General features: G+C 41.7%; 1 protein-coding gene across 2 annotated transcripts in view; it reads left to right on the top strand.

The window, feature by feature from the left end:
* The window catches only part of RNF220 (ring finger protein 220), a gene marked incomplete at its 5' end in the record, with an annotated part of 219,209 nt that overhangs the window by 12,342 nt on the left and 182,881 nt on the right, over positions 1 to 23,986 (top strand). The gene's annotated exons all lie outside the window — the stretch shown is intronic.

The raw sequence follows: 23,986 nt of genomic DNA, 5'->3' as shown, positions 1-23,986 counted from the left end.
CCTACCAGCCGTGCACTTTTCCTCCACATCGTGGCCAACACTTGTTACTTTCTGTGGTTTTGATTGTAGCCTTTTGACAGGTGTAAGGTGGTATCTCACTGTGGTTTTGATTTGCATTACCCTGATGATTAGTGGTGTTGAGAATCTTATCATGTGTCCGTTGGCCATCTGTATGTCATCTTTGGAAAAAAGTCTGTTCGGGTGCTCTGTCCATTTTTAATTGGATTATTTGTGGTTTTGTATTGAGTTGTAAAAGTTCTTTACATATTTTGGACATTAACCCCTTATCAGATATGTCACTTGCATGTATCTTCTCCCATTCAGTAGGTTGCCATTTTTTCATTTTCCTTCACTATTAAAAAACAAAACAAAACAAAAGTAACTTTCTAAAGATAAGTCACTATAAAATACTTTGTAATGACATATGATATCTTAAGACCCGTGAATACCCAGAACCATGCTTGGTACAAAGTACTCAGGAAATATTTGTTGAATATGGAAGACCATTACCCTTGAGGATGTTTCGGGGGCTAGATCAAGGGCCCTGGTCTTTTTACTCAAGTTGATGTTCAGCTGTGTACTCTGCTTGCACAGAGATCCGATAAGTCTCAAGGTCTAAAGTCCTCCCTGACCGTCAAACTAAGCCACACAGCACCCGGGATTCTTGGCAGGATTTCTTGGCAAAGTTTCCTATGGGAGGTGCTTTGTTCAGGCATGACTTTCATGAGGGAGGTTAGGCATGTAGTGCCAAGACTATTGAAGAAGGAAAAAAAGAAAGCAAGGCAAACCGTTGTTCCAGCCTGGCACACGTAGGCATACTAAAAACAGTTCCCTCCAGCCAGGGCCTCGGTACTCTGACATCCCTGTTGTGGTTTTCCTTCCCGTGGCCTCTTATCATGGTCATCACTCAACAGCCACAGCATTTCCTGTAGAGCTCAGTGCTCAGGGCTGTTTGCAGAGGAGTCAAAAAAGTAGATGATACTTCCTCTTCTTGTGGGCCCATGGTTAAGGTGAGTGGTTAGGATGTATATATGAAAAAAGAAATGATGATATAAAATAACAGACAGCAGGGGCTCTGGGATCTCAGGGGGAGTCATTCCCAAAGGTGGGCTTCTTAAAATGTGATTTAAGGACTACCAGCTTCCCTACCACTAGTGGTGGGGGGGGAGGGTTTGGGGGTGAGGTGGGGGATTATTACCTATAATAATTCCCAGGGCCCACTCCAGACCTCCTAATCAGAATCACAGGGAATGTGACCTGAAAATCTGTATATTTAGCAAGCAGGCCACTCTTAGATTCCTTAAAGTGTATGAGTCACTCACCAAAGGTAAGAGTCTCAGAGGGAAGATCTCACCAAGGAGTACAGCTTTGGAGGAAGGGGAGTCAGTATGGGCAAGCAGAGGGGAAGAGCTGGGCTTCCACCCAGAAGCCCGGAGTGGTAAGAGTGAAGATGCAGCCTCCGCTTAAGACAGTGTCTTTCTTCTCCAGTCTCCTGTTATGGGTGGGATCTGTCCAACTGCCTCTAGTTGCCCCCTTGGCCCTTGCTCCTCCTTGGGTTGTTTCCCTTTTCTTCCCTTATTGCTGACCAGCTGATGGTACGTGCTCAGACCGCCCCTTTCTTGGTGCAGTATAGTAGCTGTAAGGTGGCCCAGTGGAGGGGCTCGCGGTGCTTAGCCAGATGTGAGAGAGCCAGTGCGCGCTTTGGTACTTCTTGGGCTCCAGCCAGCTTGGCTGCTCACTGCTGTTATACTGCCGAGTTGGGGCTAGAGAGGGGTTTTGCCAGCCTCCTCTCTCCTCTTCCCCAGCCCTTAAGCTTTCTTCTTATGCTAAAATGCTCATTTGTAAAGAAATAAGGGTTTGTGGTGGGTTGGAGGGTTAGAGGAATCTCTCAGAGGCTGAATTAGTCACCAGCACCTGCAGATTGGCTCTCTGCTGCAAGCTTTAACCCTTGTGGGCACAGCTGCGGGTGGATGGAAGGTTCAGCGAACCGCGAGCTTCAGGTGGTTCAGGCACCTGCGCACGAGCCAATGCTCTCATCTATTTTGCTCATGGACTTGGGGGTGGTGTCCCTTTCTGGACCTACTCTCCCCTTTTAAAACACTCATCACACTGTATTGTAATTATTTCACTAATTGCCCCTCCTCCACGGGCCCAGGTCGGTCTTCTTATGTGACTCTACCCAGTGTTTCTCCTCCTGTAACACCTGGCTCAGTAAATATTTGTTGTGAGAATACGTGAACACAGGGTCCCTGTTTCCTCGACCGAGTTATGCCGAGCGTTGCCAGCTGGCTCTACCCGCTTTGACATAGTCTGAAGGATCCACCGCTGGGCTGGGCAGCCCCTGGCACATGGACAAGTGGGAAGTGATGACTAGAAATAGAGGCTTTGGAAACAGCTCAGCTACAGGCCAAGAGCCCAGAGCCAGAAGCTCCAGCTTCTCATTTACGAGCTGTGTACCTCTGGGTCCGTCCGTCTCTCTGAGCCCCAGAGCCTCATATAAAATGAAAGGCGGCAAACAATCCTCGCCCTCCTTTACAGGGTTGTTGAATCAGGAAAGATAACACGGATGTGTTTTGTCATCCAAAAGTTACCGTATAAATGGCACACGAGCACACAGACCACAGATAACACGTACCCAAACCCCGTATAATGCGTTCTTCCCCTTCTGGGAGCATCTGTCTAAGGAGCAGCATGGTCTTGGGGGAGTAAAGCGGTTTATGAAATACCTGAGTGTTCAACCTAGAGGGAGCCCTCCTACCTGCAGTTCCATCCTTGCAGCGGGACTCCACGAGAGAGACTGCGGTCCCCGACAGGGGCTGGGCTGAAGCATTATTTTCCCAGGTGGTTTGGGACAAAAGTTTTGTACTCTTTGTGGATGCAGGTTGGCAGGCTACTTTCTGTATGGATCCGTGACATCTGAGCTGAAATATTATTTTGCCGGATTCCCACTGAAATGAATTCACCCTCTGCTTTTCTTCTCAGCAAAGTTCAGAGCGCCTTTCTTTTTCAATTCCCAGGGCCCGTGACTCTGTTCCTACTTTGGGGAGGGAAATATTTTGACTTAGAGGCAGAATGCCTTGGCCAAAGGATTGATAGGCAGAATCGAGGTGAAGAGGGCTTTCTGCCCTTGAGACCTTGCTTGGGCCGCAAGAACAACCTGGCTCTACAGGTGAGTAGGACAAGGTGAAGAGGGCTATCAGATTTGGAAGGATTTGGAAGGACTTGCCCCGCAGGCGAGATCTTTAGAAGTCAGAGCTGAGCCAGGAGAATTGGAAAGAGCAAGCATTTGAAAAAGGCTTTACTTGTGCGGTAAACTTCATTGTGTGATTATTTAATAGACCATTAACAAGCAGATTCATTAACAAGATCTTAATTAACAAGTTCCAGGGTTATTCCTCCAACTTCCCAGGGGAACTGTTCTCCTCCTATTTAGTCCCAGAGACTTCCTATCCTCCTTAAACTAACCATACCAGACGCATTTAAATTCAGTCTTTTTATTGCAAGAGAAATGACTGCGGGCAAAGACAGACACACAGCACTACTCCTAATAAGAAGAGCTAACACCTTTCGAGTGCTTTCCATGAGTTAGACACGGTTCTGAGTGCTTTACAAGTACTCGTGTGTTTAGTCCTCATAAAATCCCTTTGAGATCGATATTGTTATCATGTCCATTTTACAGATGAGGAAACCGAGGCCCAGAGCATTTAAGCACGTACCCACTGTCACAAAAGCAAGGGATAGCAGAGGTGAGATTCAGAAGCAGGAAGTTTGGCTGCCGAGCCAATGGGAAGGAGGAAAACCCCAGAAGAGGAAAGACTGTGGGTCAGATTCGTGAGGTAATAAGAATAATACTTGTATCTGTTCACGGTGCAACAGACACTTCTCGGTACTTCGTGTCTGTATGCCAGGGTGTGTCCACATTGGAAGAAATTGTCAGACTCCTTTGTAGTGAGGCAGCCCTTAGGCGAGGTCTCTTTTGGCCCACTCACAGGCCTCTCTCTCGCCCTACCTGCTCTGTGAGTTCCCTGAGGTAGGAATGGTGTCTTACTCATCTCTGTTCTCAGTCCCTAATGTGTTGCCTGGAACTTTCTAAAACAAAAACGAGTCTGTCAGATATACCCCTCCATGGGAGAGGGGGCAGATGGTTTTAGCATCTGCTAACTCCTCATGCTGTCTGTGGGCCAGAGCCTGCCGGTGGGGAAATCTGCACTTCACAGACAGCGCCATTCAAAGAGAGCTAACTCTGAGACAGGCCAGATGTGTGTGGTCTTTCTGTGCCTCAGTTTCCTCAGGGTAAAGTAGGACTCGCACTAATACCAGTCTCCTAGGGTTGTTAGGAGGTAGGTGAGTTCATATAAGATGCAAATAAAGTCCCAAGAATAGTTCCTGGCACAAAGTAGACCCTTAATACATGTTGGGTTTCATAGTTGCTATCACAAGGTCTCTGTCACAGTTTTGAAGTCTCTTGGACCAGGCCTTTCCCTCACCTGCCTCTATTCTTGTTTTGGGTTTTTTTCTTCTTTTTTTTCAAATTTTTATTTAGATTCTAGTTCGCCCCAGCTTCTATTCTTGATTATATTATAGAGGCAGTGACTGATGAGCCCTGCTCTCTTACGAGTTTGTGCAGTTTGTGACAGTTCTTTCTATAGCTGAAAAAAATTCCCGACTGACATTAAGGACCTGGTCCCTGTAATGTTGTCTTGCCTTCTTGGCTCCAGTTACATGGAGACTGGAGCGAGGAGACTACAGCTCATCTGATGATCCCTCCTTTTAACTACCCTAACTGGCATAGGGTGGAAATAACCAGAATTCCACGCTAAACTCCTACCAGGGGAAGGACAGGGAGCCATCAGGATTTTATTGGGAATAAAGGGTTTGGTGAGTCTTGTTCTTGGCCTCTTCCTTGGCAGCCTTTCAGAGAGCAAGCTTGTGGACTCTGCCAGCTGTGTTGGGGAGAAGATAAGGAAGCGGCAGAATGCCTGAAATCATTGGGAAATGTGACCTAAGAAAGAACTGTTGTATGTGGCTTTATTTTGCTTGTTCTCTGATTACTTACGTGGAGCTTACGTGAATCTGTGTTCTCCCCTTTAGCCTAAGAAAACAATTACTTCTTCTCTATCCAGATTCTAGTCCCATTTGTACATTCTGTAAATACCAGTCTCCTCAGTCTCAACCTGAAGACCTACAAGAGCACCCATTCTCACGCTGGCTACTTTTGCTCCCACTCCAGGATCCACCCGCTGCCCCATCATCTTTCATTAACGATAGATGCTTATAAACCCCCAAACTGGCCTCTCTCCTCCCAACTTACTATCCTTGTGTTCTTTCTGAGTAGCCTGCTTGGCCATAATATCACTTTCTTTAACAGCATTCTAACTTCTAAGGAGCTTAATAGGCAAGGAGATTGTGGGGTCTTTGACTTTCTCTGAGCCTCAGCCTTAAGTGGTTTATTCTATTAAGCTGATTCTTGGTGGTGGATAGAGCTTTGCTGGATAAGAAGTTGGGGATGAAGAGGGGGTTGCAGTTTGAGGAATAGGATCCTTTCACTCCCACTTTACTCTTCCCCACCCTCAAACCCATTCCTGCACTAGGATCCTGTTTTTAGAGCTCAGGAATGAAGGGGGTGGTGATGGATCCAAAGTAAAGAACTTTTCTTTGAGGACTTAAGAAGTTGGCTTTTTTTTTTTTTTTTTTTTTAAAGCTGTGCTTTACCTCCTTACCTCTACCCTTCCTGCCCATTTGTTCCTCTTCCTCAGTCAGCCACTTTGGGATTTTCCCTTTGTTTCCTTCCTTCCTTTTGCCTCCTCTCCAATTCTGGCTACCAAAAAAAAGAGAAAAAAAAGGGAGCAATGAATAAAAATTATGAACTATTGATTTAAAGAGAGGAAATCCAGGTGTGGAATGTAGAAGAAAAAATAACAGATTCAATTCTAACAAAGGAAATAATGCAGAATTCTTCTCAGTGTTCTTTTTCTTTAGAGTTACACCAAGATGAATTTATTCCTTCTGATATTTTGGCCCAGATTAAAGATCTTCAGGTTTCCCTATTAACATTCTCTCTTGGTTCAGAAGGGCCAGCAGGTTGGGAGAGCAGGGCAGGGGAACTGTTTTTTTGTTGAATCATGGGGAGCTGCAGGAAAACTATAACGGAAATTTGTGAGCAGGAAAAAGCAAGGCTGCTGGAGAAGTGGGGAAGAAACCAAGAGTGTAAGTGTAGAAAAAGGTGCAGCGAGACAGGTGAAGGGAGGGTTAAGAGATACAGACTTCTAGTTAGAAAATAAATAAGTCAGGGAGGTGAAAAGTGAAACATAGGGAATATAGTCAATAATATTGTAAGAAGGTTAGATGGTGACAGGTGATGACTGCACTTATCATGGTGAACCTTGTGTCATGGAGAGAATTGTTGAATCGCTACGCTATGCACTGAAACTAATATAATATTGTATGTCAACTAGATACTTCAATAATAATTTTTTTTTAAAAGGTACAAGACAGTCTTCTCAGAGAGGGCAGGAAGAAAATCAAAAGTAACCAGAAAGCTAAAAAGAGGGAAAGAATATTTGAAGATGGAGGTGGGAAGACAATGGAACATTTGAAACATCTCGGGGAATTACGAACAATTTGTTTCATAGCGTACCCATGTTGATGAAGGTGCTGGGACACAGGGACATAGGGCCACCCAGGCGCCCCTATGAAACTTTTAAATGCAAATATCTTTTGATGTAGAAATTTATCCTACATATATTTGGTCAAGTACGTAAGGATATATGTACTTTATAATATTGTTTGTAATTTGAAAAAACAGAAGCTACCTAAATGTACATTGATAGGGGGAAAGAAAAGTACATTATTGGTAAATTATGACATATCTATGTAACAGAAGACTAGGTAGTGGTTTTAAAAAGTAAGTTAGGACCATAGGTTCTTATGTGTAAAACTAGGTACAGAGAAGTATATGACCTCTTTGTATAGAAAAGAAGATACATACATATATGTCTTTATACACATATATAACTTTTGGAAGGGGACAAAGGGGGTTGTTAACAGTAGTTTTATTTGGGGAGTATAACTGGGAAGGAAAATAGAAGTAATACTTTTTATTGTATGCTCTTCTGCAGTATTTGAATAGGTAATATGTGTACATACTGTTTTTATAATAAAAAATCTAGTTTATGATTTAATACATAGTTTGGAGGTGCTAGAAGAGAAAAAGGACATTAGGTGAAAAGTAAAGAAATCTGAATAAAATATGAACTTGAGTTAGTAATAGTGTGTCAACATTGGCTCATTAGTTATAACAAATGTACCATACTAAAAATAAGATGTTAATAATTGGGGAAACTGGGTGTGAGGATATGGGAACTGTCTGCACTATCTTTGCAATTTTTCTGTAAATCTAAAAACTTCTAAAAAGTTTATTTTAGAAAGACAATTTGGGTGTGCCTGGATGGCTTGGTTGGTTAGCTGTACAACTTGATCTGAGCTCAGGTCTTGATCTGAGGGTTGTGAGTTCAAGCCCTGTGTTGGGCTCCACTTTAAAAAAAAAAGACAGGGGCGCCTGGGTGGCTCAGTGGGTTAAAGCCTCTGCCTTCGGCTCAGGTCATGATCCCAGGGTCCTGGGATCGAGCCCCACGTCGGGCTCTCTGCTGAGCAGAGAGCCTGCTCTCTCCTCTCTCTCTCTGCCTGCCTCTCTGACTAGTTGTGATCTCTGTCTGTCAAATAAATAAATAAAATCTTTAAAAAAAAATTAAAAAAAAAGACAATTAGGGGCACCTGGGTGGCTCACTGGGTTAAAGCCTCTGCCTTCAGCTCAGGTAATGATCCCAGGGTCCTGGGATCGAGGGAGCCTGCTTCCCCCTCTCTGCCTGCCTCTCTGCCTACTTGTGATCTCTCTCTGTCAAATAAATAAATAAAATCTTTTTTAAAAAAAGACAATTTAAAAAAAAGATAATTCGGAAGACTATGTTATGTGAAAGGCCCATGACTAGCATTTAAGGATTGAATCTTAGAGAGATGATTTGATAAAGCTGGATGATTTCTCTAGTTCTAGAACTCATTACTGATTGGTTCCATTTCTTCCAAATGCCAAGTGGAATGGGATTGATAGTCACAATTGCTGCGAATGTGTCTGATTTTGTTGTTGGTGTTATTTACAAAATTAATTTTCTTTTCTGAATTAGTTTATAAAAAGGTTAAATTAACTGATGGTTATTTCCGCTTCACCATCCGAAAAGTACAGACTGGTGCAGGAGCTACCTAGTGAAGGGAGTTTATTTATTTATTTTTTTAAAGATTTATTTATTTATTTATTTGACAGACAGAGATCACAATTAGGCAGAGAGGCAGGCAGAGAGAGGGGGAGAAGCTTAGCAGGGAGCCTGATGTGGGGGGTCGATCCCAGGACCCTGGGATCATGACCCGAGCTGAAGGCAGAGGCTTAACCCATGGAACCACCCAGGCGCCCCTAGTGAAGGGAGTTTAAAAATGAAAAGAGACTTAAAGGTGGTCAAATGCTTGCTACTTTCTTTGAGTGAGTGAGATGGGGTAAATAGAGAGCAGATGGGAGGACTAAGTTGTATTCTACGTAAGCAGTTCTCTTTGTGGTCATTTATATGAGATTTAGCACAATAGCCAACTAGGAACAGACCAGAAGACTCTATCCCTAAGCCATCCTCCAAGTGGCTTCTCTTCCCTTCTCATGCACTGGTCAGGGCTACTGACAGCCATTGGCTGAGTTCTTTGCAGGAGTAGGGTCTAAAGATCACAGACCTGCCATTGGCTTAATATGATAATGTGCTTTTCTATCTTTCTGCCTCTTACACTAAGAAATGGTTAAGACCAAAGATAAGAATTTTCCCTTTGAGCTAACTCACATGCCAGCTAGAGGAGAGCAGACTTGATTTTTACCTTTCGATGTTGTAAAGGGAGATCTCTAGGCCGTACTCCGGGTTGGCCCTGGCACCCAGTTCAGAGGAGGGATCCTTTATGGTACTGGATACAACTAACCCCTGACTTCATCCTTCTTGGAATTCCCACTCCCTTGGTTTCTGGGACATTATATTTCCGTTGTTCTTCTCCTACTCCTTTCCCCTTGTTTCTGTCCTCCTAATACCTGTATTTCCCTGTATCACAGCACTTACAACTTTTTTATTGTGATAGAGTGTCGTGTGTGCTGGTGAGGGGAATTAAGTGCTGTGTTAGTCTGTAGAGGAATGTCAAAACAACAGTCAACTAAAAGTTGGTCTGCTTTTTAATGTCATCGTGCACTGGTGATTTTAAACAATGTCAGTTATAAAATATTTATAGAATATTTCTCTCCAAAAATATCTTTTGTTGGTCTAAGTTCTGAAAAATTGCTGGGGTCACTCTTGAGTTTTACCAATATGTAGGTAACTTTATATTAACACATTTTTAGTTTTATTCTTTACTAAACACTGTATTCTGTAAGGAGGAATTGGGAGAATTTTTGTTATCCTGTGGACCCATGACACCTGCAGGCTCAGTTAGCTTTCTGAGCAAGTGCCTAACACTTCTGAAGCAGTTGAGCTCACTTCTGTCCTCAGCTCCTGTGATATGGCTCAACTCCTGTATGCAAATGGGAAATTCAAAAATAAACAATGAGAGCACGCTAATTGTAAAGATAAAGAAACAAAAATTGAGTTATTTCAGTCTGCCATTCTTTCTGACCTCTTGGAGTTCTTACTTATGTTTTAAACTTTGAAACAGTGGAACAAACTATGAAGTGGGGTGTGACATTTTCATTTGTTAGGGGCAAATTTTAGTTCATCTGGTTAATAGTTTACTAAATTAGAATATCTTTAAAAACAAGGGACGCCTGGGTGGCTCATTTGGTTAAGCCGCTGCCTTCGGCTCAGGTCATGACCCCAGAGTCCTGCGATCGAGTCCCGCCTTGGGGTCCTTGCTCGGCAGGGAGCCTGCTTCTCTCGCTGCCTCTGCCTGCCTCTCTGCCTACTTGTGTGTACTCTCTCTCTCTGGCAAATAAATAAAATCTTAAAAAAAATTAAAAAAAAAAAGAATATCTTTAAAAACAAAACATTAGGGGTGCCTGGGTGGCTCAGTGGGTTAAGGCCTCTGCCTTCGGCTCAGGTCGTGGTCTTGGGGTCCTGGGATCGAGCCCTGCATTGGGCTCTCTGCTCGGTGGGGAGCCTGCTCCCCCCGCCCCGCCCTGCTTCTCTCTGCCTGGCTTTCTGCTTACTTGTGATCTCTGTCTGCCAAATAAATAAAATAAATTCTTAAAAAAACCCCACAACATTATTTCTCAGTTGTTAATCACTTACGTTAAAACTGAAGCATCAATCAAGAAAATAATTGTTATGATTGATCATGGCATGATTATTTGTCATAAAAAATGGCCCGCTGTGTCCACTATGCCTGGTATGCCCCCGGAGGTGATGTTCGAACAGGAAATATGAGTGGTGAGCAAGTGGCAACCACAGAAGCGTTTGGATCCTGGTACATTTGAGGGACAGAGAGTCTGAGGGCTGGGATGGGGTGAACTTGGGGGAATCCAGCAGTAGATGAAAGAAAGAGCAGCCAGATCTCCATGAATCTTTTAGATCATAGAGAGTTTGGATTTTATTCTTCATGCAACAGGAAGCCACAGAGTATTTTGAATGGAGAAATACCATGTTGTGATTTATCATTTAAAAGAGACTATGGCTGTTGTGTGACTAATGGGTTCAAATAGGGTGTTAGTAAAAAAAGATCATTGTAAAAAGGCCATTGCAGTAGTCACAGATGAGAGAGCGGGGAAGGAATAGTGCCTTACACTTACTGAAATAGCAAAAATTCCCATAGTAGGTACTCAGTAAATACTAAATAAATAAATCGACAGAACACTAAAAGCTTAAGAAAACAAAACAAAACAAAAACTGTAGCAGAGCAGTGCTGAACAACATGGTAGTAAGCCAAGACCACTGACTTTGGAGTTCAACACATTGGGCTTTAGTTCAACAGCTTGGGCTCTTATTAGATGTGTTGCTCTGAGGTAGGTAGTTTAAACTTTTGAGCCTCAGTTTCCTTGTCTGTAAAGTGGGAACAAGCTGACTCACCTTTTTGTTTTATTAAAAACTGCATTTTTTAAGAGATTTTATTTGTTTATTTATTTGTCAGAGAGAGAGAGCACAAGCAGGCAGAGTGGCAGGCAGAGGCAGAGAGAGAAGAAGGCTCCCTGTCTTGCAAGGAGCCCGATGTGGGACTCGATTCTAGGACCCTGGGATCACGGCCCGAGCTGAAGGCAGTGGCTTAACCAACTGAGCCACCCAGGTGTCCCTAAAATACTGTATTTATAGCATGGTGTCTGATATACAGTAGCCACTCAAATCAGTGGTGACCATTATAGTTAGCAGGACATGAGCTAGTGGTCAGTGAAGTTTTGATGTGTGTACAGGCACGGGGAAGAGGGCATCTGGTGTTCCTTAGGATATCAGGAACACTCTGGACTTTTTAACAATTGAGAGTCCGTTTCCTGAGTCTAAACTTTTACTGGCCTTTGAGTAACTGTGTTTGAGGGCCTTGGGAGGAAAAAACAGAAGAGACCTTTAGAAAGAGACAGTTAAAGGTTAGCGTATGCTCTGTCAGCTCAGCTCTTTTCCCTGATTTTGGGAAGAGTCAAATCTCCTGTCTCTTCATTTCCAAGTTCAACTGTGAAGTCCTAAGGTAGGTGCTTCCTTCACACACAAAATAGCTATTCTCTGAAGCAAGTTTCCAGTTTTCTCTGCCAAAGCAAGTGTCCTGGGGCACAGGACGCTGTAGGCTTGTATCTAGTATCTAGTTAAAGACCTTGATTAGGGATGCAGTCCTAGCTTTTGGCTCTGTGTATCATTTGACCCTCACCTAAAGTGGCCCCAGAGGCCTGGTGATCATTCCAAATCCATGGTGATCATTCCAGATCCATGAGGACAAGGTAGAGTTGGAGACCGCTTCTATCCCTCGCAGGGAGATAGCTACTTCTCTGGGGGTGATACAGTTTTCTTTTTCTTAAGATTTTCTTGCCAAGATATGTGTGTGTGTGAGTGAAAGAGAGAATAAATAGAAAGGAAAAAAAGGCCCAACAGTGCACAGAAGCTATTAGCACAAAGGCTGGGGGAGGGACTTGCAGGGGAGGACAAGGAAGTGATTTTGCCCAGTTTAAATCCCACTTGAACCGTGTGGTTTCTGCGTCCTGAACCTTTTGAGGTTCAAGTTGAGTGCACTCTTGACAAAACGTGATTTTCTGGTTCACATCAAAAAGGCTTTAAAAGATTTCGAAGTCTTTTCCTTGGGACATCAAACAGTTCTCAACAAAGCAGGGTGTTGATGAGATGCGTGCAAATGAACAGATTAAATTCTCCCGTGAGGATTAGATGCTCCTTAAGAAGCAGGCAAAGTTGGAAACACGGGAGATGGGACGAGGCTGTGCCCAAACATACTCACACGCAGGGACCCCAGAGTGCCCTCACGCCTGTTTCCCCCGCACTAGCTCCCTGGGCCCAGGGGCTGACCTTATTTGTTACCAGGTTCACCCAGGAGTACCCAGGGAATTAGAAACTGAAAACAAACTCTTCTGTATTCTCTCTCTTGCCTAAGGCAGCACTTATGTTCCCCAATAAAAGGTGTAAATTAACTTAGAAAAGATAGGTCATTCCTTTGAAAAATTGTCAGTTGTCTTGGTGGCTTAGAGCAGAATTTTGCTTATTGAACCAGCCTCAATCTTTCAAGAACTAAGGACTTCAATGTCTGCTGCCTTATGGTAAATGGACTAGCCAACTTGAGGACTTGTGTGCCAAACCAACCAGCGCAGTCGTTACCAGCAAAGCCCCGAAGCTAGAGTCGACTGCATAGACACAACGGCATCCAGCACGGTTTCTGAGCTGAGCAGCTAAAATATTAATGATTAGCTTTGAGGAGGAGCAACTCTGACCGAGACCACTCTCTTGAAGAAACCATAATTAGCAATTAAAATATATTTTTAAAAAACTGTTCCAAACCAACAGCTTCTAAATAAATAATTGTCACTGCTGATTGAACTTGTTTTATTTTCCTGTGTTTTTTCTTATCTTTTCTTCTCCCTGCATAACTTACAACCCGGTAAATGCTCAGGAGCTGTTAATATGATTCTGTCAATACGTTTACCATGGTGACTTGGGCTGTATTTGGCGAGCATTTGAAGAAATCAGTCACTGGTTGGAGGGAGGAAAGACAAGCTGTCGATATCCGGGGAAAAATGCTAATAACCCTAGTGACAAATCGTCCTCTGGATTCTCCAAGGGTTAAGAAAAAGCACCTCTTCGACATGGGAGCTCCGGGCTAAGTGGTGGTGACTCGTTAGGAAGCACAGACATTCGCTGTCACAGAACTGCAATGTCCTTTTCATTGTCATACGTTGCACCTTTCAAGCCACAGATGAGTTTTGGAGACAAACGGGCCTGGATTTGGATCCCGAGTCCCCTGCTTTTTAACTGTGTGACCTTGAGCAATTACCAAACCTTCATTTTCTCATCTGTGAGTTAGAGGGTGTGATATGTAGCCTCAGAAGTGGTTGGGAAAGACCTTGCACAAAGATATTATTCACTGCTTCTCCAACTCTTCTGGGAAAGTACACAAATGATAAAAGAACACGAACTTCAGGCCCCCCCAGCATTGTAATGGTGTATAGGAAATATATTTGGGAGTCTTGTAGTACCTAAGTTTTTGTGGATTTTACATTCTGGGTTTAATGTATCAGGACAATGTTTAAATATGCTGATCATTAAGTAAAACTGGTGCTCTGATATAATTCATTAATTGAACACGTATCTGTTGAATGCCTATTATGTGCCAAGCAATTCAAGACACCAGGGATACCACAGTGAATAAGATAGGTTGGGTTCATGCTCCCAGTGACTTACAGTTGCCTCAAACAGGAAACCTGGTACTGGATATTTCTCAGGTTTCCTGTGACCCATTTGAGGGGACACCAAACCCCACACCAGAGAATTCTGGGGAGGACCTCCCACTGGCTAACCGCCATGATTTTAAGTGGGGAAAGAGAGAGAACCATTAATATTTTGGCATCTGTCCTTCCAGGTTCCTTTATATGAGTTGACAGATAAGTAAGCTGACATATATTTTTATGCAAAGAGGATTGTACTAACATGCTTGTTTTTTCACTTTTTCATTTATTATAGATAATGCTCCATGTCAATAAATGGAGATCTATAGCACCAACCTAAAATAGCTACTTAGTATTCCATTGCAGAGAGGTACCGTATTTTATGTAACCAGTTTTCTGGCTATCTAATTAGGTTGTTTCCAGCTTTTCAGTGTGATAAACAACACTGCAGAGAACATCTTTGTAAATTCACCTTTGGCAAGTATCTGATTATTTTCTTAGGATAAAAGGAGAATTGTTGAATAAAAAAATGTACGTATTTGGGGCACCCGGGTGGTTCAGTTGGTTAAGCATCTGACTAACTCTTGATTTCAGCTCAGGTCATGATCTCAGGGTCTCCTGAGAGACCCTGAGCTCCACACTGTTGGGCTCCACACTGGATGTAGGGTCTGCTTACAATTCTCTCTCTCCCTCTTCCTCTGCCCCTACCCCCCATGCACATGTAAATATATATATATTTACATTTTTATGCTTACTGTCACATTACCTATTTCTTTATACTCATCAATATATTATACAACATTTTCATTTTGTCAAATAGGCAAAAAATGGTATTTTGTTTACTTCACCTGCATTCTTTAATTACTAATGAAGTTAAACATTTCAAAAATGTTTATTGACATTAGTCTGTCTTTTTTGTATTGCCCGTTTATATCCTTTCTCCATCTTTCTCTTACTGATTTTAAGAGCTTTTTTATGAGAAGGCTGGTCATCCTTTTTTATCTATCATATATGTTGTACATTTTTCTTCCCTAGTTATCATTTGTCTTGATATATTAAGATGGTAGGGTTTTGTTGTTTACTTTGCATACAGAAATTCTTCATTTTTAAATGAGCTCTTTTATGGTTCCTATCATTTTTAGTTTCTGACTTGGGCTTGTCCTTAGAATGGTCTAAGGCCACTTCTGATCAATCCCTAAAGCATATGCAAATATGCAGTAGTTATCTCAAAGGTAATGGTCCCCAACTTGGAAAAAGTCTAAATCCTGAGCTCCTGTGATTTCCACTAAAAGGGAAATTAAGAGGCATCCAGATCAGGGAGGTAGTCCATAGATAGGATAACCGAAGAAACTGACAACCTAATGGAAAGTATAGACAGACAGTCATTAAAATAAAATGTGATTAGTGATATAACAGGAGAAGGCAACAAAGGGGAAACCAAACTGGGTCCAGAGTCTCAGGATGTGCATCCTGGAAGAACAGGTGTTCAGGTGGAGATTTTCAGCCCAAGTAGAAGTTAGCTAGGTAAAAAGTGGGGAAATACATTTCATGCAGGAAAATGGCAAACATAAAGACCTACAGTCTAAACCTGTCAGTTATGATATGGGGGCTATTTAAATTTAATTAGACTTGAATAAGATTACAATATTTTTTATGAGTCCCACTAGCTACAATTCAATCGCTGACATGTGACTAGTAGCTATTACAGTAAACAGCTCAGGGACAAAACTTTTTCATTATTTTAGAAAGTTCTGTTGGACAGCACTATGGAGGAGGAGCTTTATGTATTCAGGGAACTGAGAAGACTTCACTCCAGCAGGTATACAGTATAGAATAGAGGGGGGTGGCAAGAGATGAAGAGGACACAGCAAAGAAGGGAGGGACTTGGTCGAAGCTGACCGTGGCATTGGGGCTGATGTTCGGAGCCTGTTACAGAGGAAGTAGAAGGGAAACAGGGGAATAAATTTAAGTTTTATTACACATCAAACTTTCTGGTAGATTTTATCTCCGTTTTACAGACAATGCAGTGGAGACTGGGAGAACTACTTAAGACACTTGACTAATGCACACCTAGTTAGTGGCAGAGCTGAGATTCAAAGCCAGACCTGTCTGATGCTGAAAACTTGTATTCTTTCTGTCAGTTCAATTGACTAAAGGAAGTTCTACGGAGTCATCTATTGGATCAGGGTGGAAGAGATTCTGACTTAGAACAGATTCCTTCTCAACTTGGTACTCTGTTCTGGGAGTATTACTGATGGGTGATTTGGGGATCCAGCTTGGAAGTACGAGACAGAGAGAGAGAGAGAGAGAGAGGGAAAGGGAGGAGAGAGGAGAGAGCTTAGAGGCAGAGCTTTCTTTGGACCTTTAGACCTCTTGATCCCTGAGTCCCCCCAAGAGAAACTCTTTCTGTTGCCCTAGAGACATTGACATTAGGCAAATTTAAGGGAGAGCTCTGTCCAGGAACTGACTCTTAGAACCAAGACTACATTACCAAAAAGAGCAATTGGCTTGAAGAATCCCATCCAAAATCTGTCAGAGGAACTCACGGGTATTGGAATATATGACTTGATTCATCCCTGACCTAGAATCCATTCTGGTGGCCACTTTCAAGATAGTATCTTCAGAAAGGAAGGGTGCCGATCTCCTGCTAAAGAGGGATGTCCTTGCCTTAGTACAAGCCCACCTAGTCCAGCAGTTGAGGAGTGTGTGGGGCCACGTCTGACCCAGGCCTAAGCAGTCATAGGGACTGAAGTTTTTATTTTTTAATTTTAAAAAATGGGGGGGTAGAGGGGAACTGAAGCTTTTAATTTGCTGTCATAGCACCAAGCATTTTCTGAGCCTATGAAAGTCATGCCTGGCAGGATATTAAAGAGTATATTACCAACAGAATGTGAACTCTCCATAAGTCTGTTTCCTAGGTCTCATATTTTCTAGGGTGAGTATGTTACCTTCACATTCTCTGAGCTGGTATGAGTAATTGAAGGGGGAAGAAAATATGTATGATCATATAGATCGGGAATAATGAAGGATGCAAATCTGGGAAACAAGTGCAAAAGAGATAGTTAAGGTGATGAATAAAATGGTTAGCTTTGGAGATGAGCAGCAAATCTAGGAAGGACGATAGAAGAGAAGATTCTAAATGGGGGAGGAAGATGCTATGGCCTCCACCTTTAAAGTAGGAAGCAAGATATTTTGTGGAGAACTGTGGAGGAAAGGATGGAGTAGCGATTGGAAACTTAGTATGTGGAGAAGGTTCCTGATCCCTGTTGAGTGCAGTGCAGAGAACACTCAAGACATGATAGTAGGAGAATTGAGTAGTGTATCACCATTTTCATTCACTCATTCCACAAATGTGTTGAGTACCTGTTACATGCTATAAGCCATTTAGTCATCAGAATCCAGAACCCTGAGATCATGACCTGAGCCGAAGGCAGACCCCTAACTGACTGAGCCACCCAGGCACCCCAAGCCTCTATCTTATTGATCTCCTTATTTCTGAACTCAGACCCTTTTAATTCATCTTTGTCATAACTACCAAAGTTCTGTTTCTAAGACAAACCTTGCTCTAGTAATTCCCATGCCTGGAACCCCTCAGTTCCATTGCCTCCTGGACAACATAGCATATAAAGTCCTCCCATCATTTGCCCTAAAAGCCTCAGCTTGTGCTGGATCCTCTCAACCCCCTCCTTCCTCTTTATTTACTGTAACCTCCATCTCTACCAAACTTCTTACAGTTCCTTGAACACATAAAACTCTTAAAAAAGAGTTTTGTATGTATATTTGTATGTATAAAAATACATGCCTTAGCCAGAGTTACGCTTTTCCCCCTGCTTTGTCTTTAATTGGGAGAATACCTACTCATCGTTTTTAAATTCAGTTCAAAGGTCACTGCTTCTTTAAGACCTTTCCAACTCTCCTTTTCATCCCTCATTAACCTCACCATCTTTTGTCCTCCTACTAAATACACTACTATTATTGCTAGCAGAGCATCTGTTTATTCTACTGCAAATACCAGTTAATATACTTCCCTCTCCCACAGGACTATACAGATGCCCTCTGAAGGCATGGGGAGCCCCTTCAATGGAGGCATATTTCTTACCCCTCTCTTTCATCTCGGGCCTACCACAGTGCCTGGCACAGAGTAGGAGGTGGTAAATAGTAGTCATTGTCATTAGTGTCATTAGTGTTATTGTCCCCCTGTTTCCTTGTTAGATCGGGAACTCCTTGAGGGCCTGGCACTTGGTTGGCACGCAGTGACATTTGTTGAATGAATGAATAACTTACAAAAACTTCTAGAAACAGCAATTGGTTTAAAGTGATATTTGGAGTAGGAATATAGAAGCCACGTGTATTATATTTGCGGAGGGACAAAGCTGATTTGCATCCATTTTGTGGGGATGAAATTTGAATCTCAAATAAATGAAAAGCAAAATTTTATAAGAACAAATGTAAAACTTTATGCTTGGGTTAAAAATTTAAGCTGTAAATGTAAAACTGGGAAAAGCCTGACTTGTCCATGCCTGTGGAAAAGGAGCTGAACTCTGTTATATGATATTGTCCCTCCTCTAGAAAGATTACATTTTTGCAGCAGATGATAATTTGTATGTGAGTGTGACTAGAAAGATGAAAATCTAAGAACACGGTCCTGTGAGATTATCCTTTGGTCAGCACCAATGTCTGCTGTCTGAAGAGCTTGTCAGTGTTACAGTGACATCTTGTAAATGGCCCAGCTAAGACTTTCTTTGCTCAAAAAGAATGCCTCTTCCCTGGAGTAACCATTCCTAAGCAGCTATCTTCATCCCACACAGTACATGAGGTTCACGTGCATGGTCATCTGTCATAGACAAATCTGCGTTGATGTATAATTTCTGGCCCATGAGCTCTGCCTCCTTCTCTTTGTCTCCGCCTCAAGAAAGCATATCATAATGGAAGTGTACAATCATGACATTATTTATTAGAGTGATAACCTTGATCTGCTCCAAGTTCTGTTTTCTCAAAACTCAATCATTTCTCCAAACTTCAATACTTTCATTATTAGTGGTAAGAAATTACTATATTCCTCACAATTGACATCTTGGTTGAGAACCAAGATATGAACAGTGGTCTATCTTATTTGTAGAGACATGAGAAACTTTGGAGTCGAACCAGTTGTGATTCATTTACAGTGCAGTCCCTGCCACGTGATCCTGACCTAGTTGCTTAATATCTCTGACTTTCATCTGAAAAATGGGCTGCTTTATAAGTTGCTGTCCGGACTATAAATAATTATGTAAAACACCCAGCGTAGTGCCTACCTCCTAAATATCTTTCAAATCTGTATACGTCTCTCTCCCCACTCCCTACCCCACACCAGCTGTATGCATGGTACCATGTTCCAGAGTCCCGCAGCAGCCTTCTTTCTAGTCTTTTGCCCCCACTCTTATTTGCCCTATTTGCTTCAAAGCAAGTATTCTCAAAGGGTCCACCCACAACAGGTATGTCCCTGGTACAGGGCTGGAGACGTAGCTGCCATTTACGGAGTGCCTGTCACATGACAGGGACTGGTCTCTAGCATTTTGTGCATGATCAGTTTAATCCTCACAGTAAGCCTGAGAAGCAAGTATCCTCATTCACCTCTTAAAAACAAGAGGTTGGAGAGATTGAGTGACTTGCCCACCGCCACTCAGCTAGGAAGCGAGGAGCTCTGTGTGTATCCAGGTTAATCTGGTTCCAAAGTTGGTGCTCTGTTCCTCTTCCATGCTTCAGAGCCTGGTGCTGTTAAACACCCTAATCCTATTACTAGCTCCGTGCGTGCTGATTCTGAGCTTACCATCCGGTCTGCTAACAATTGGGCTTTGCATGTCCCTTGGCTACAGGCCGATGATGGTAGATACAAATACCTCTTTGTATATTAATAAACTGACACTCTAGTTTTGTACTTCAGTTTTTCATGATTAGTGAACGTGTGTAAACCTCCCTGGTGTCTCTCACCTGACAGGACTGAGTTTCTGGACCAGCGAGGCTGAGGGCCAGATTCTGGACTTGGATAAATTTGCCAAGGCAAATTTGGTGTGAGTCTTCTGGCAACTAGCCCACTGTTCCAAGCCACAACTTTCTGATGCCTATCGTTAACCTTGATGACATTGATGAAACATCTTTTATTTGGTTTACCGAAACCCGACTGCTTGTTTAGGCTTCTGGACGGTAACAGAGATGAAGACTATCTACACTTGGTTTCCCAAGACTTAGGCTAGCCTTGTGTATGGCTGCTCACTTCTTAATATTTTCTCAAGCATTCTATTGACAGACATGTTTTGGGGTTTTTTTTGACAAACATGTTTTGAGCCTTGTAACAAGGGAATACAAGAAATTTAGTATTTAAGATACTTTACTGTGTAATTGGAAGCGTCAGACATGAAAAAAAGAAATGACCAACAATTAAAAATACCAGATCACAGTACTTTCATATAGTCAGCTTTCTATGAATCAAATCGGTTCGAAGTGAATGTTTGATATCATATGTGGCTGGAGCTTATATGGGAGCTCAATAAATATTGAATGAGGGGCACCTGGGTGGCTCAGTGGGTTAAAGCCTCTGCCTTCGGCTTGGGTCATGATTCTGGGGTCCTGGGATCAAGCCCCGCATTTGGCTCTCTGCTCAGCGGGGAGCCTGCTTCCTCCTCTCTCTCTGCCTGTCTCTGCCTACTTGTGATCTCTGTCTGTCAAATAAATAAATAAAAATTTTTAAAAATCTAAAAAAATATTTATTGAATGATTATTGAATGTTGACCTCCCAGATGCCACTCTCCCATAGACAACTTCCAATCCATATCTCTAGCTCTGACCTCTCTAAGAAGCTGCAGGCTTGTGATATCCAGCTGCCCCCTGGACAGCTCCACCTCAATGAATACCCCATTAGCATCTCAATCACAACATGTCAAAATTGATTTTATTAACTTTCCATCTTTGGAGAGGCACTCTAACCTCGGGATTAAGAGCATGGAGTCTAGGATATTGGTTTGAATCGCATCTCCCGTATTTAATCGCTGCATGACCTTGGGAAAGTCTCTTGACTCTTCTTTCCTTGTGTGAGGTTGTTCTTAGGAGTCAACGTGATAATGATAATGGATATAAAGCATTTAGCACAATACCTGCCCATAGTCAGTAATCATTAAATGTTAGCTATTGTCATAATTCCCCCAAACTTCCTATTTTCTTTACTTGGTAATGACGCCATTACCCACTCCAACCCTCACCTTCACCCCATCTCATCTACTTAGTTACCTAAAACTGTGTGTTTACCTTTTTGTTATCTTCCAGATGATGACTCATTCGACATACACTTGCTCATCATCTGCTGAATGCCAAACACGTTGCTAGGCTCTGAAGACACAGAGATGAATACTTACCAGTCTCTGTGTTTATGAAGGCAGATACATGCATAATTGTAGCCTTTAAGTAATCCACTTAGTGGAAATGCATGAAGGGAGTTAAAAAGAGCCTGGGAGAAATATTCTTTCCTCCTTTCAAAACCGATGCTCTCGCTTCAGCCTGTATCACCTCTAACTGTGGATATCACAGTTCTTCCTCTCCTTCCTCTTCCTCTTTTTTCTCTTCTTTCTATTCTTCCTCCTCCTCTCCTCCTCCTCATTGATTTTGAAAACATACAGGTAAAACAGAAATAGGTGCTCATTGAAAAAGAATAAATTACAGAATAATTACAAAGTAAATTTGTCCTCCACTTCTGTAATCCTGCTTCCATCCACAAAGGTTAACACGATTTATAGTTTAGTATGTACCTCCTATAGACCTTTTCCTATTTATAGATGTGTACACTTATGTAGATATAGTTCAATGTAGGTAAAAGATATGTTTTTTTTTGTTTTGTTTTTAAAGATTTTATTTATTTATTTGACAGAGATCACAAGGAGGCAGAGAGGCAGGCAGAGAGAGAGGAGGAAGCAGGCTCCCCGCTGAGCAGAGAGCCCGATGTGGGGCTCGATCCCAGAACCCTGAGATCACGACCCGAGCTGAAGACAGAGGCCTTAACCCACTGAGCCACCCAGGCGCCCCTAAAAGATATGTTTTTACACAAATGGGATCATACCATAAACAGGCTTTTTGCTTTTTTTACTTAGCACTATATCTTTTTTTTTTTTTAAGGTGCATTTATTTATTTGAGGGAGAGAGAGAGAGCAAAAGAGCGTGCAGCACAGAGGGACAGAGAGAGTCTTAAGCAGACTCTGCACCGAGCACAGAGCCCAATCCAGGGCTCCATCTCATAACCCAGAGATCACAACCAGCCAAAACTGAATCCAAAATCTAACTGACTGGGCCACCCAGGCACCCCTTAACGATATATCTTTAAAATTTTTTCATGGCAATGCATAGTAGAATCACCTTATTCTTTTAACCCTTAATGCTATTCCATATTTTGTAACTATCATAAATTTATCTGGTTGTTTCCCTTTTGGAATCCTTGTAGTGCTTCGCTTTTTCACTATCACAAGCAATGCAGTCACAAACCTTCTGCACAGATCTTTTTATGGCTGTATGCAATTGTTTCTGCAAGTAAGTTTCTAGCAGCGGAAGCGCTGAGATAAAAGATGTGAGAATTTAAGTTTTTGTTAGAGTGTGCTTCAGAAAGATTGTATCTGCTTACATTGCCATCCAACAGTGAATGAGAATACTCATTTTCCCACATCTCACCCCTACTGGCTATGATCAGTTCTCAGTAAATCTAACGAGCAAAAAAGCTATATTAATCTTTTGCAGATTTGTATTTCTGTGGTTACTAGTCAATTTGAGCGTGCTTCCATATATTTATTGATCACTTGTATTTCTTCTGCAAATGGCCTGTCTATATTATTTGCCTATTTCCCTATTAGATTGTTGTCTTTTTCTCATTGATTTGAAGGCTTGCATCATTACATTTTGATATTAATTCTTTTTCTGTTATATATTATATATGTTGCAGCTATTTTTTCCAAGCTTATTGCTTTTTTTTTTTTTTGGCTTGTCTTTATTTATACTGTCTTACATCACACAAAAGGTTTTCTTATGTAGTAAAACTTGCCAGTCTTTTTCTATTATGACTTCTGAGGTTTGTTTTGCTTAGAATGCCATCCTTACTTTCAAAAGATTTTATATATATATAATCTCATTCAATACTTTCACAGTTTTGTCATCCCAAATTAGATCTTTAATACAATTAAAATAAATCTTTTTCAGTAATGTGAATTAGGATTATAATTTTAGTTTTTTCTAAGGTAATTTCCAGTTGTCCCAACATAATTAGTTAAATACTCCACCTTTCCCCCCACTGATTTGAGATACCAGGTTGTTCATAGGTCTGCTTCTGGATTCTATCCTGATCCCTTGATTTTTTTTTGGGGGGGGGTGTCCATTTTTGTACCAGCATCACTCTGTTTCAATTACAGCAGCATTACAGGACATGTTTATACTTTAAGGGACCCAGAACTGCATATTCTACATTTTCATTATGTTTCTTTTTTCTTTGTCACATTGTTTTTCTTTCTCATAATTTTTTTGACTGCCTTTGTATATTTCCTCTACCAAGTGAACTTTGGAATCAATTTGCCAAGTTCCATAAAATATCCTATAAGTATTTTAATTGGAATTTCATTAAATTTATAGTTTAATTTGAGTTTCTTCCAAGAACATGATGTATTCTTCATTTATTTTTGTCTTCTCTTAATGTCTTTCAATAAAGTTTACAGTTTCTTCATATAAATCTTGGGCACATCAGTGAGTTTAGTCACATGTATTTTACAATTTGCTTGCTGTTATAAATTAGATACTTCCCAATAGATTTTTCTATTTGGTTATAGTTGGTGTATAGGAAAAGGAATGATTGTTGTTGATCTTTTATCAAGCTTTTCCTGAAATCTAGTATTCGTTTTGAGTTCTTATAGCTAATTTTTAGATTTTCTAAGTTGAAAGTTTAATCACTTATAGATTGTGACAGTTTTATGTCTAACTTTGTAATGGTTCTATTTCTTTTTTTTTTAAAGATTTTATTTATTCATTTGACAGACAGAGATCACAAGCAGGCAGAGAGGTAGGCAGAGAGAGGAAGGAAAGCAAGCTCCCTGCTGAGCAGAGAGCCCGACG

This window comes from Martes martes (genome assembly GCF_963455335.1).
Source record: "Martes martes genome assembly, chromosome: 4".
In the NCBI taxonomy this organism is placed as follows: domain Eukaryota; kingdom Metazoa; phylum Chordata; class Mammalia; order Carnivora; family Mustelidae; genus Martes; species Martes martes.
This window is presented reverse-complemented; position numbering and strand designations above follow the sequence as displayed.